This window comes from Cibotium barometz, chromosome 7, assembly GCF_041138505.1.
Source record: "Cibotium barometz isolate CiBa-2024 chromosome 7, ASM4113850v1, whole genome shotgun sequence".
NCBI lineage: Eukaryota > Viridiplantae > Streptophyta > Polypodiopsida > Cyatheales > Cibotiaceae > Cibotium > Cibotium barometz.
This window is the reverse complement of record NC_141052.1, coordinates 4,580,624-4,590,239: the sequence shown is the minus strand read 5'-3', so window position 1 is coordinate 4,590,239 and position 9,616 is coordinate 4,580,624. Positions and strand designations below refer to the sequence as shown.

The window sequence follows — 9,616 nt, the reverse complement described above, 5'->3', positions numbered from 1 at the left end:
GGCCAACACCTTGCGCTCTAATTGTGGTACCAAGTGTAGTCATTACAAGATACTTCTTAACTAATATCACATAGCTAACTGACTGGCCATGCACATACTTCTTAACTAGTATCACATAGCTAACTTTGTGGCCTAAAGTGGCCATGCACAACTATGTTTGATAATGCTTTCAATGCAAAAAGTAAGAAAGTGGCAGACGGGGTGAAGTCCTTATGGATTATAACAAAATCATCCACACAAAGATGGGGAATATAATGGTTCAGGGCTGGGTATGGGCCAATGGAACTATAGGACCCCCCACCTCGCGCGGCCCAGCTCTGTCGACCTCCACCACAGCTTCCTGCTTTTCATCCTCATCTTCATTGGCTTTGCATTTCAAATCAATCTTGGCTTGCCCCCAATCCAAGGACACCTTGGTGCTTGCTTCTAGTCGCCTTCCAACCTATCCAAACACATCTCATTGGAAGTGAAACACGATAGTTATGAGCAAATACGTTTGTTTAAAGAGCAAACAACCCTTACCTTCCTGCCGTGCAATTCGAAGTAAGCATTGCTGATTCCCTCGTAACCCAAGATGCGTAGGTGATCACAAACATTCAATAGGCTCCAATGCTTGCTTGCTTGGACAATCTCTACCCCCACATTTGGTAAGCATATCGAGAGAGCTATAGGCTCTGCAACCGCCTCTTGAACTTGTAACAGAATCCATGCTCCCTGCTTCCTCAGCCCCACTGCTCATAACAAAATTGAATACACAAAGTGGCACGTGCTTGCAAGAATTGAAAGGAGACACTGGGCTGTACTACATTCCACTTGAAATTCTCCCCTTTGTGCTCCCCCTCCACAAGGTCTTACCCTTGGTCAAGTAAATTGACCATCTCTTCAACAACAACAACCTTGCGCATGTACATGGTGGGCATTTGTGTGCACTCATCAAAGGCCTGAAACATGTGGGCAAACACATGCATAGGGCATGCCCAAGTAAGACCCCTTGATCTTGAGGCTTTGGTGTACTTCAAAGAGGCTTGTATATCACTAGCCATCTTTGCCTTAAGAGCAATCGTAGTCCGAACATTAGGCGTTGGCCATTCAGTGCTAGAGAGAGGAGGGGAGGGGATTTGTTTAAGCTTACCAAACATGTTGGCCTATGTAGGCACTACATAGTTGTGTGTGTAGAAGAAAACTTTCCGACGATGAGCAAGGTTAGAAGGGGCAATGTTGTATTCCATCCCCTATATGAGCGTGAACGGCATAGAATGTCCATGTTTCATACATGCTGCTCCTCAATGAAGTTGGAAGAGAAAATATATGGAAACAACCAAACCCATCAAATGAGGTTGAAAACAAGAGCCCATGTAAACCAACCTACTAGAGAGAAATCCATACAGTTACAAGGAAAAAAAGGAGTGTGCCATTGGGACCGCAATGAAATATCCGTTGCTAAGTACACATGTTGTACAAGGGCCACCAACCCATCACGCCTTGAGTCCTTGAAACCTAGTAGACGCCCCTTCCAATGGTGCTCAACCACATCTTGACATCAAACTCGATGGGGTCCAGTGGCACTGGGTTGCAAATAGACCCAATCTCCCTTCTGAAATTGCATCCCAAGCCAAGCATTGTGCTCATCCCTCACATTGTACAAGAGCATAGACTCTATTATGTCTCTTGGCCTTCTCCTCGATGAAGATGCACTACCCTCCATGGTTTCTTATGCTGCATAGAGAGAGAGAGAGAGAGAGAGAGAGAGAGAGAGAGAGAGAGAGGCGTGAATAAGATGCAGGTCTAAGCATTGTAGAGAGAGAAAGAGGGAGAGAGAGACAGAGGGGGAGGGAGAGAGAGAGAGAGAGAGAGAGAGAGAGAGAGAGAGAGAGAGAGAGAGAGATTATTGTAGGCATGAATAAGCTGCAGGACTACGCACAATAGAGAGAGAGAGAGAGAGAGAGAGAGAGAGGGAGAGAGAGCTACGCACAATAGAGAGAGAGAGAGAGAGAGAGAGAGAGAGAGAGGGAGGGAGGGAGGAAGAGAGAGAGAGCTATGGAGATTTGAGTTGCTGGTTTTGGGGGGAATGGAGTGTAGGGTGATGTTGGAGGGGAGAATGGAGTGTAGAGAGAGAAGATGGAAGCAAAAAAATCTCTTTTTTGATACAATATGGTTTGGTTTGGGTTTTTAGGGGGGGGGAATCACTTTTTTGATTTTTTTTGAAAAAAAACCCATTTTTAAGGTTTTTTGACCCACGAGATTGATGGGAGCTGAAAATGATGGAGCCTCCCTACTTTTAGTTTACCCCCCCCCCCCCCCCCCCCCCAATTTATGAAGACCAGCCCCTACTTTTTGAACCCCACATTTATATTAATGATGAGGAAGACAAGCCTACTATGCCCCGTACTTTTGGAGGAGACCAAATGTGCACACTTCTCTCTTCCCATTGGTCCATTGCTAATGAGGGTCATTAGAGCAAAGGGCCCAAAAGATGTCCCAAGGTTTTCTAATGAGGATGACATAGTCAATTATTTGGTGGATGATGCTACTTTTATCTCATGTGTAGATACACTATCAGTATTTAGTGTGATGAGATGACGCTTATGGTAATCCTATTGATCATGCTTTTGCTTTGGGGGACCTCATATATGCGAAGGGTTTCACACATGAGGGCATGTTACATCTTTTGGATCATGCCTATATACACATCGATATAGCGGATCATGCCTCAGATGATTCAAGCTATGCTATAGTGGATGACGGTATTGGTTCACATGGGTTTCTGCATGATGCTGACTTTGAGATGCGTTTCTTCAGCTTCCATGATTGTCTACACGACCCTAGTTTCTTTGGAGCTATGACATTTATCTTTGGGTGTATCATATGCCACTTGGGATGTATGGTAGATGATTACATGGCATACCATTCAGATGCACTTGTGACATCTCTTAGTCTTGATCTACACGGACCATTTGACATTCCAGCTAGGACATCTGTTTCCATTGGTGGATGTCAGTTCCATGTTATGGTCGCGCGAGCGAGGATGGGCTTATGAGCTATCCCTTGAACTTCAGCATCCCTTTGATACCCTGGATGATGTCAGTTCCATGTTATGATTGAGGATGGGCTTATGAGCTATCCCTTGGACTTGAGCTTCCCTTTTGACTTGGTAGCTATTGTTACATTGGATTTGAGGGTCAGTGATGCATACTACATTTATCCATTTGATCCAGGAGGACTCATACCTAGCCTCGCCCCATCGACATTGGCTTCTTGCATCTCCCATTTGACCCTAGGGGATATTTGGCTACCTTCATCGTGTCGACAGTGGTCTCTCACACTTTTCCTTTGATCATCCGGGTGGGAGATTGCTTAGCTTCATCATCAACAGTGGTCTCTCACACTTTCTCTTTGATATCGATGGGAGATTACTTAGCGTCATCATTATTGAGACCGGAGTCTCTCATCGTTTCCATTTGACCTTGGGGCTCATACTACTCATTGCAGTTATTGGGATAAAAACAATATAACAAGAAGATAATGATCAAGACATGATTCTCTCCCCTCATTCCACGAAACAAACAAAAACAAAAAGAGGCAGTTTTTGCGGTAGTTATGTATGGTCAAATTTGAGATCATCATTGATTGCACGTGCCATCAAGAGGCCATAACCTTATTACAGCAAAAGCAGACGGCGGCGTCAATCCATGGATGTGTACGCCGTTTATTTGGTGTGAGTAGAAGGACCAGGAGGCTGAAACCTAGGGATGGTTGTTGACGATGAAAGGCCTGTGTGCATCCGGGCTGGGCTTGAAGATGGGGACACACTTGCCAAATACACAGCGCTCCCATGGGCGGCACACCCACGGGCAAGGCCACATACCGCCGTCACCGTCAACGGTTGGCTCCGCGTAAGCAGCTCCCGCCAACATGAAAACGAGCAAAAGCACCATGATACGGGAACTCTCCATTTTTGCCTGCATAATAATAATACAAGACACAAAACCAAAATCACAAAGCATATATCCTGTCATACCACACAACATTGGAGGACATACACGAACTTCAATTACCTTCCGTGATTTGCAGCAACAAGCACTTGCACAAGAGCCTACCACCTTTGAGGAGTACTTTATAGGCTAAAGTCGAGAATTTCCAATAATTATTAATTATTGTGCATGTGTGTGTGTGTAAGAGAGAGAGAGAGAGAAAGAGAGGGGCACCATGGAAAACATTTCTTTTGTTTCCTTTATGTTTTTCTTTTCTAAGTTGGAAATCACGGCGGCAACATGATGGTGACTTAGAGTAGTTTTTCTTACTCAAAATACGTAGGAGTCGCCTCAAAATCAATCCAAAGGATCTTGTGATCCATGGCTCAATATCAAAAGGGGATTTTGCACAAAGTAGGAGGATAATTTTTTGAATATCCTTTAAAGGAAAATATTAAAAAGAAGACCCAAGGTATTTAATGGAATATCTTCCATCACATTAAATGAAATAGCCTTAAAAACAAAGCCAAAGTTGATCAAAAGTTGATGAACTATACACCGCATGTTATATTAAAAAATGAATGTCAATTACCCAATATCAAATTTTATACTTCGAAAATATACTGAACACAAAACCATGTCTTTTTTTTTTGGTTAGCAATAGAATGCACAAATACAAAAAAGGAAGCAAAAGGAGAGAGGGGAAAGGAAAAAACAAAATGGCAAAAATCCTTATTATGATTGATATTTAAAAACTACAGTATTTGTGAACCTTGGAGCTATAAAATAACCCCTTTTTATTGAAAACCTTATGATCTCTTTGAAACCATATAAAAAGACCCTTAAGCAAATATATATCTACAAATTTATCCATAAAAAACTTACTTGCAAAAGCCTCATGTTAAAACCATTTGCTATATCTTATGTTTTCTTAAGTGAACAATATCAATGCAATTGCCACCCGGTTTCCTAAGCTTATTGTGTTACCACTTCCAACTAATAGGCCATTAGAGCTACCTTTTTATTTTGAATGTGGTTTGGTTCTACTAGGACCTACTATTCCCCCATTTTATTCAAGGATTTTGAAGGGGTATTTTGCTCAATAATGTGATTTTGGTCCTACCATGACCTGATATTGGGACAATTTTTTATGAGGGGTTTTTAACGAGCCTTCTACTCACAATAATATTATATTTGTATTGGTTGTTTTGTAAATAGGGTTGAAGCACACTATGGTGTATCAATTTGCAAAAGTGCCAATCTACTTCAACTTAAAGGAGGCTAGCACCACAAGCACACATTACATAGTGCTCCCACTTGGTGGTGGCCTACTACCCCGGTGATCTTTCTTTCAGGTAAAGTGAAGGGGAACCCCCCCCCCTCTCCTCCCAACAACAACCCACCCACAAACCCATTACTCAAAAACTTTAAATTTTTATACTTCTCATTTATGTCTTTTACATTTACAATCATTATCATTAATTTATTAGGCATATGCAATTTAACTTATATTTTATATTTCTACAAAAGTATACATACACACACTTGCTTATATATATATATGTGTGTGTGTGTGTGTGTGTGTGTGTGTGTGTGTGTGTACTTAGGGTAAGTTTGCTTGATTCTTGCTTGAGAATAACTAGATGTGGAGTGTGAGTGAGAGGTTGAGAGAGAGAGAGAGAGAGAAATAAAGAGGTATATATACATACATATATATATATATATATATATATATATATATATATATATATATATATATATATAAACATGGAAGCATACAATAATTAAGAAGAGAACACGACAAGCAAGAAGGAAGGAGCTCCCAAGCTTGAGCTCAAAACATATTCTCTTTACATATAAAAGTCTTATATGGGAAGCTTTCTTTACAAGGGTGGGCCTTTGGTCATATATAATGTGGAATATTTAAGGCGGGGTGGGGATTACAATGTGAAATATTTAAGCTAGGGGGGTGGGGATTACAAAAAGTGTGTAGAAAAGGAGTAACAATGCCCCCTACCTAGTCTAGTTTTCGGCCTCTAAAGCGTTACTATACGGCTAGCCAATGTGAGCGAGAAGTTCCAGATAGTGTCATGTTAAAGTAGAGGATTGATAGAAAAATTGTGAAAAATCTTGGACATGTTATGTTGGAAAAATTATCTCATAAAACACTTCTCGAATGTTCTTTGATGATGGGACAAGAGGTAATGGAATCGCTCGTAGTAGCCGTATATCTGCTTCTTTCAGAGTCAAGCGATGGCAAAATCGAAGGCTAATTTCGACACTTCACTTTCATGATAAGTGTGCCACCCTGAGATTTCTTCACTTCGTTGAATCCTTCGAGGTAGGTAGTTAATGTGTGTAAAATTTTGCAAGTGACTTGGACATGTAGATCTTCAAACTCTTTGTGCTCATCCATGAACATGCTCACACCTCGAGCATCCACTTTTCAATGATGTCTCACCCAACGAGAGTAGAGAGTGTAGCTTTAAAAAGTTAATAAAAAAGGAATTTGTTGCTTGTTGCTCGAAGTACTTTTGCCACAAATATATTTGCTTGCATTGCAAATCTATTCTTTTCTAGTTGGTGCATTACACGGGAAGTAAGTATTCCTATATTGGGGGCCTCTAGAAAACCACATAATCCTCCACCAAGATGATTGGTTTTCCATGGTGCTTTTGATGAAAAAGTTCTCCTTTACTAGTCTATGGCCCTATGTGATCCATATTACACTGCCACCATCTAGACTCTAGATAGGTATTCATTTAGCAGTTCCATTTTGCAGATGTTAGGAGTCACAATAGTTCCATTTCAATTAGCGGTAGTTCCATTTTGTAGATGTCAAGAGTCATAGGAGTCTGCAATTTGCGTCGAGCTACATGGCATAAATGAAATTGTTATACTTGAGAATCTCTCTTTTGTGGAGAAGGTTGAATTTTGAATTTCAAAGATGCTCCCCCTCCTCGTCTAAACTTTCTCCACCCATAATTTCCTCATGTTTTAAAAGTAGTGTGCCATCGTAGAGGGCTCTGGCCATGGATCTTCCTCAAGAATGGTAGTCGAAAATGCCTTGGATATCCTTAGTGATCCTTAGTTTGGGTAATGATGAGGCTTATGCTACTTGCTTTTTGGGCTTGTGGGAGGAGATTGTAGATCTAGAAAATCAAATTGTTGAGGTTTCAGAGGCTGTTCCCCTTCCTTTCGTTGCTCTTCGAGCATAAAAGCTCTACAAAATTATAGCAAGCAACAAATATAAAGTCTTGGGCCTACCAAAAGTATAAAATACTAATTGGTAAGTACAAAGGTTTGAGGCCTTACCCTTACAAAAATATTAATGCCTAAATATGAAACCATAAAAGGTGTTCACATGTCTTCCAAAACTTTATCTCATAGTGATTAACACATAATTTGCCACTCAATCATCGTCTACATCCAAAATAATATTATTAAGTGCACACAACTAATTACACACGTTAATCTTAACTATATCATATGAGCACACATAATTGATTAAACACATTAATCTTGGCGGATGATATAAATAAAAGGTGCATCCAAAATAAAATATCCCAAAATAAAATAATAAGCATCTCCATATAGGTTATGACTAACATTCCCTCTTGGTCGAGAGTTGAAATTATCCTTAATTGCATGGGTGGTAAGAGTGGATGAGATTTTGGTAAGAACGAAAAAAATTTTATGGCATCCATTTGGTATCTTCAATGGGATGGTTCTTGAAAGTCACAAGATACTTAAAATATAAGTATTGCCTATGTGTGTAGTGATGGTCTCATGTTCAATGATAGACTCAAGTAGAAAATGTTCTTCTTCATCTACCAATTCAAGAGGTTGTTCTAAAATAGGAGAGAAGATAGAGGCCTCTAAAAGGTCTCAAAACACTAATATGAAAAGAATTATGAATATGCCAATTAGAAGGTAGCTCCAAATTACATGCATTATCAATTTCTTTTGCAATTATCTTGAAAGGTCCATAAAATCTAGGAGCTAGTTTTACTACAGGATTGGTCTCTATAGACTTAAGTCTCATTTTCTCAATACGAAGAAGTACATAATCGGCTTCATTGAAGATGACATGTTTGCGTTTACGATTTGCATACTTCATGTATTTCTCTTAAACTTTTTGAATATTCAATTTTACTAACTCATGAATTTGGTTAAAGTATCTAACCAAGGAATATGCACCCTCTATAGAACCTACAAAATGTGAAAGGCTAGTCGTAGGAGTTAGCAAAGCCTTACCATAGACTATCTCGAATGGTGCTTTCTTAGTATCAGTATGAGGACAGTTATTTGTTAACCCCATTTCAGGGTTAACAAGGTTTGCCACATCTAATTATGTGCCAAAGCATGAGTAACCTACATCAAATGTCAAGGATGGACACACCAAACTCATGTACAAACATGCCATGAAGCAATGGTGTCCAAATCTCAAACTTGTATGGGCGCTCTTAAAGGTCTACCGGATAATTAATGGTGTTTTTCGCTTCAAGAGCGTGTGGTAGTGAGCTAGGATGTGCTCCTTAGTGTTGTAATGCATCAACCTATTATGAGAGATGAAGTAATGTATGAGTAATAGGCCATCTAGAAGCTTTGGGTGCCTGCCTGACCATAGTTTAAGTCTCGTTTAAGTATGTGTGAACACTTATGGCCATGTATATAAGGTAAATTTTTTTTAATAATGCAAGGAAGCTATCCCATTATGCAATTGATCTTTCCCTCTTGCTAAACCTCTCTCTAATCTTCTCTCTAATACATGTTAGTGAGTGTGTGCGTGAGTGATTTTAATGTGAGAGGAGGGAGTAGCGCTCGGTAGTGCAACACGACTATTTGACAACGCTTACAGGAGAAGGATAATGGCAAGCTACCCATAGCGATGTTGAGCTTCGATACCTCAAGGATTATGAGTTCGGCCATCGAAAAGATTCCCACGACATGTTGAGGAGAGTAGAGGTGAGCCTTCTTTGCTAGCTCTTAGCCTTAACATTTTTGGCACTGCTGTCCGTCGAGGAGAAATCCCTTGGCTTTATCGTTTTTTTCTCTAATCTATGGTTTGCTCACACTCTTGGATAGTGGAGTTTCACAAACGAGAGTGAGATTTGATGGAGATTTGTGTGATTTTTCTCTCTTTTAAGTCTTTTTTTTAATTTTTCAAGAGAGTGTTTATTGCTTGATTTGTTATTTTCATGGTGTTTGGAGTGATTAATGGTGTTAGTAGAGCATGTGTATAGGTGAACATAGGTTTGATTTGCACAAATTGTATCAAGTGAGAGTTTAGCATTACATTTTTGCTTTCTTTCATGCTTGATTTTTGTGTTTTTTGCTATGTTTAAGTGCATTAGATTGTTAGCAACTATTGTAAGAAGCTTACTCATTAAAAAAAATTAAAACTATGAAAAAGCTCTTGAAATTCACTAATTACTCTTAATGGACTGGTTTTTCCATTAAGGGGTGATTAATGAATCTCAAGAGTTTTTTTTTTTTGAAAAAATGTGTTGTTTGTGTCCATTTTGATCATATAGGGTGTTGAAATTAGTGTTTTTGGAGTGTTTTGAGAGCGATTAGATGCAGCAAAACACCCAATTACATCATTTTATTCATCATTTGGTGAATTCTTGCTCTCTTTTGCC

At 39.7% G+C, this 9,616-nt stretch overlaps 1 long non-coding RNA gene across 1 annotated transcript; it reads right to left on the bottom strand.

Moving 5' to 3' along the window:
• Window positions 1-3,602: 3,602 nt before the first annotated feature.
• LOC147636603 (uncharacterized) lies at window positions 3,603-4,188 on the bottom strand. Its single transcript, XR_015266116.1, has 2 exons — window positions 4,056-4,188; window positions 3,603-3,959 (listed from the first exon to the last, which is right to left on the bottom strand). It is a non-coding gene; the product is annotated as an uncharacterized LOC147636603 (long non-coding RNA).
• Between the last annotated feature and the right edge of the window lie 5,428 nt (window positions 4,189-9,616).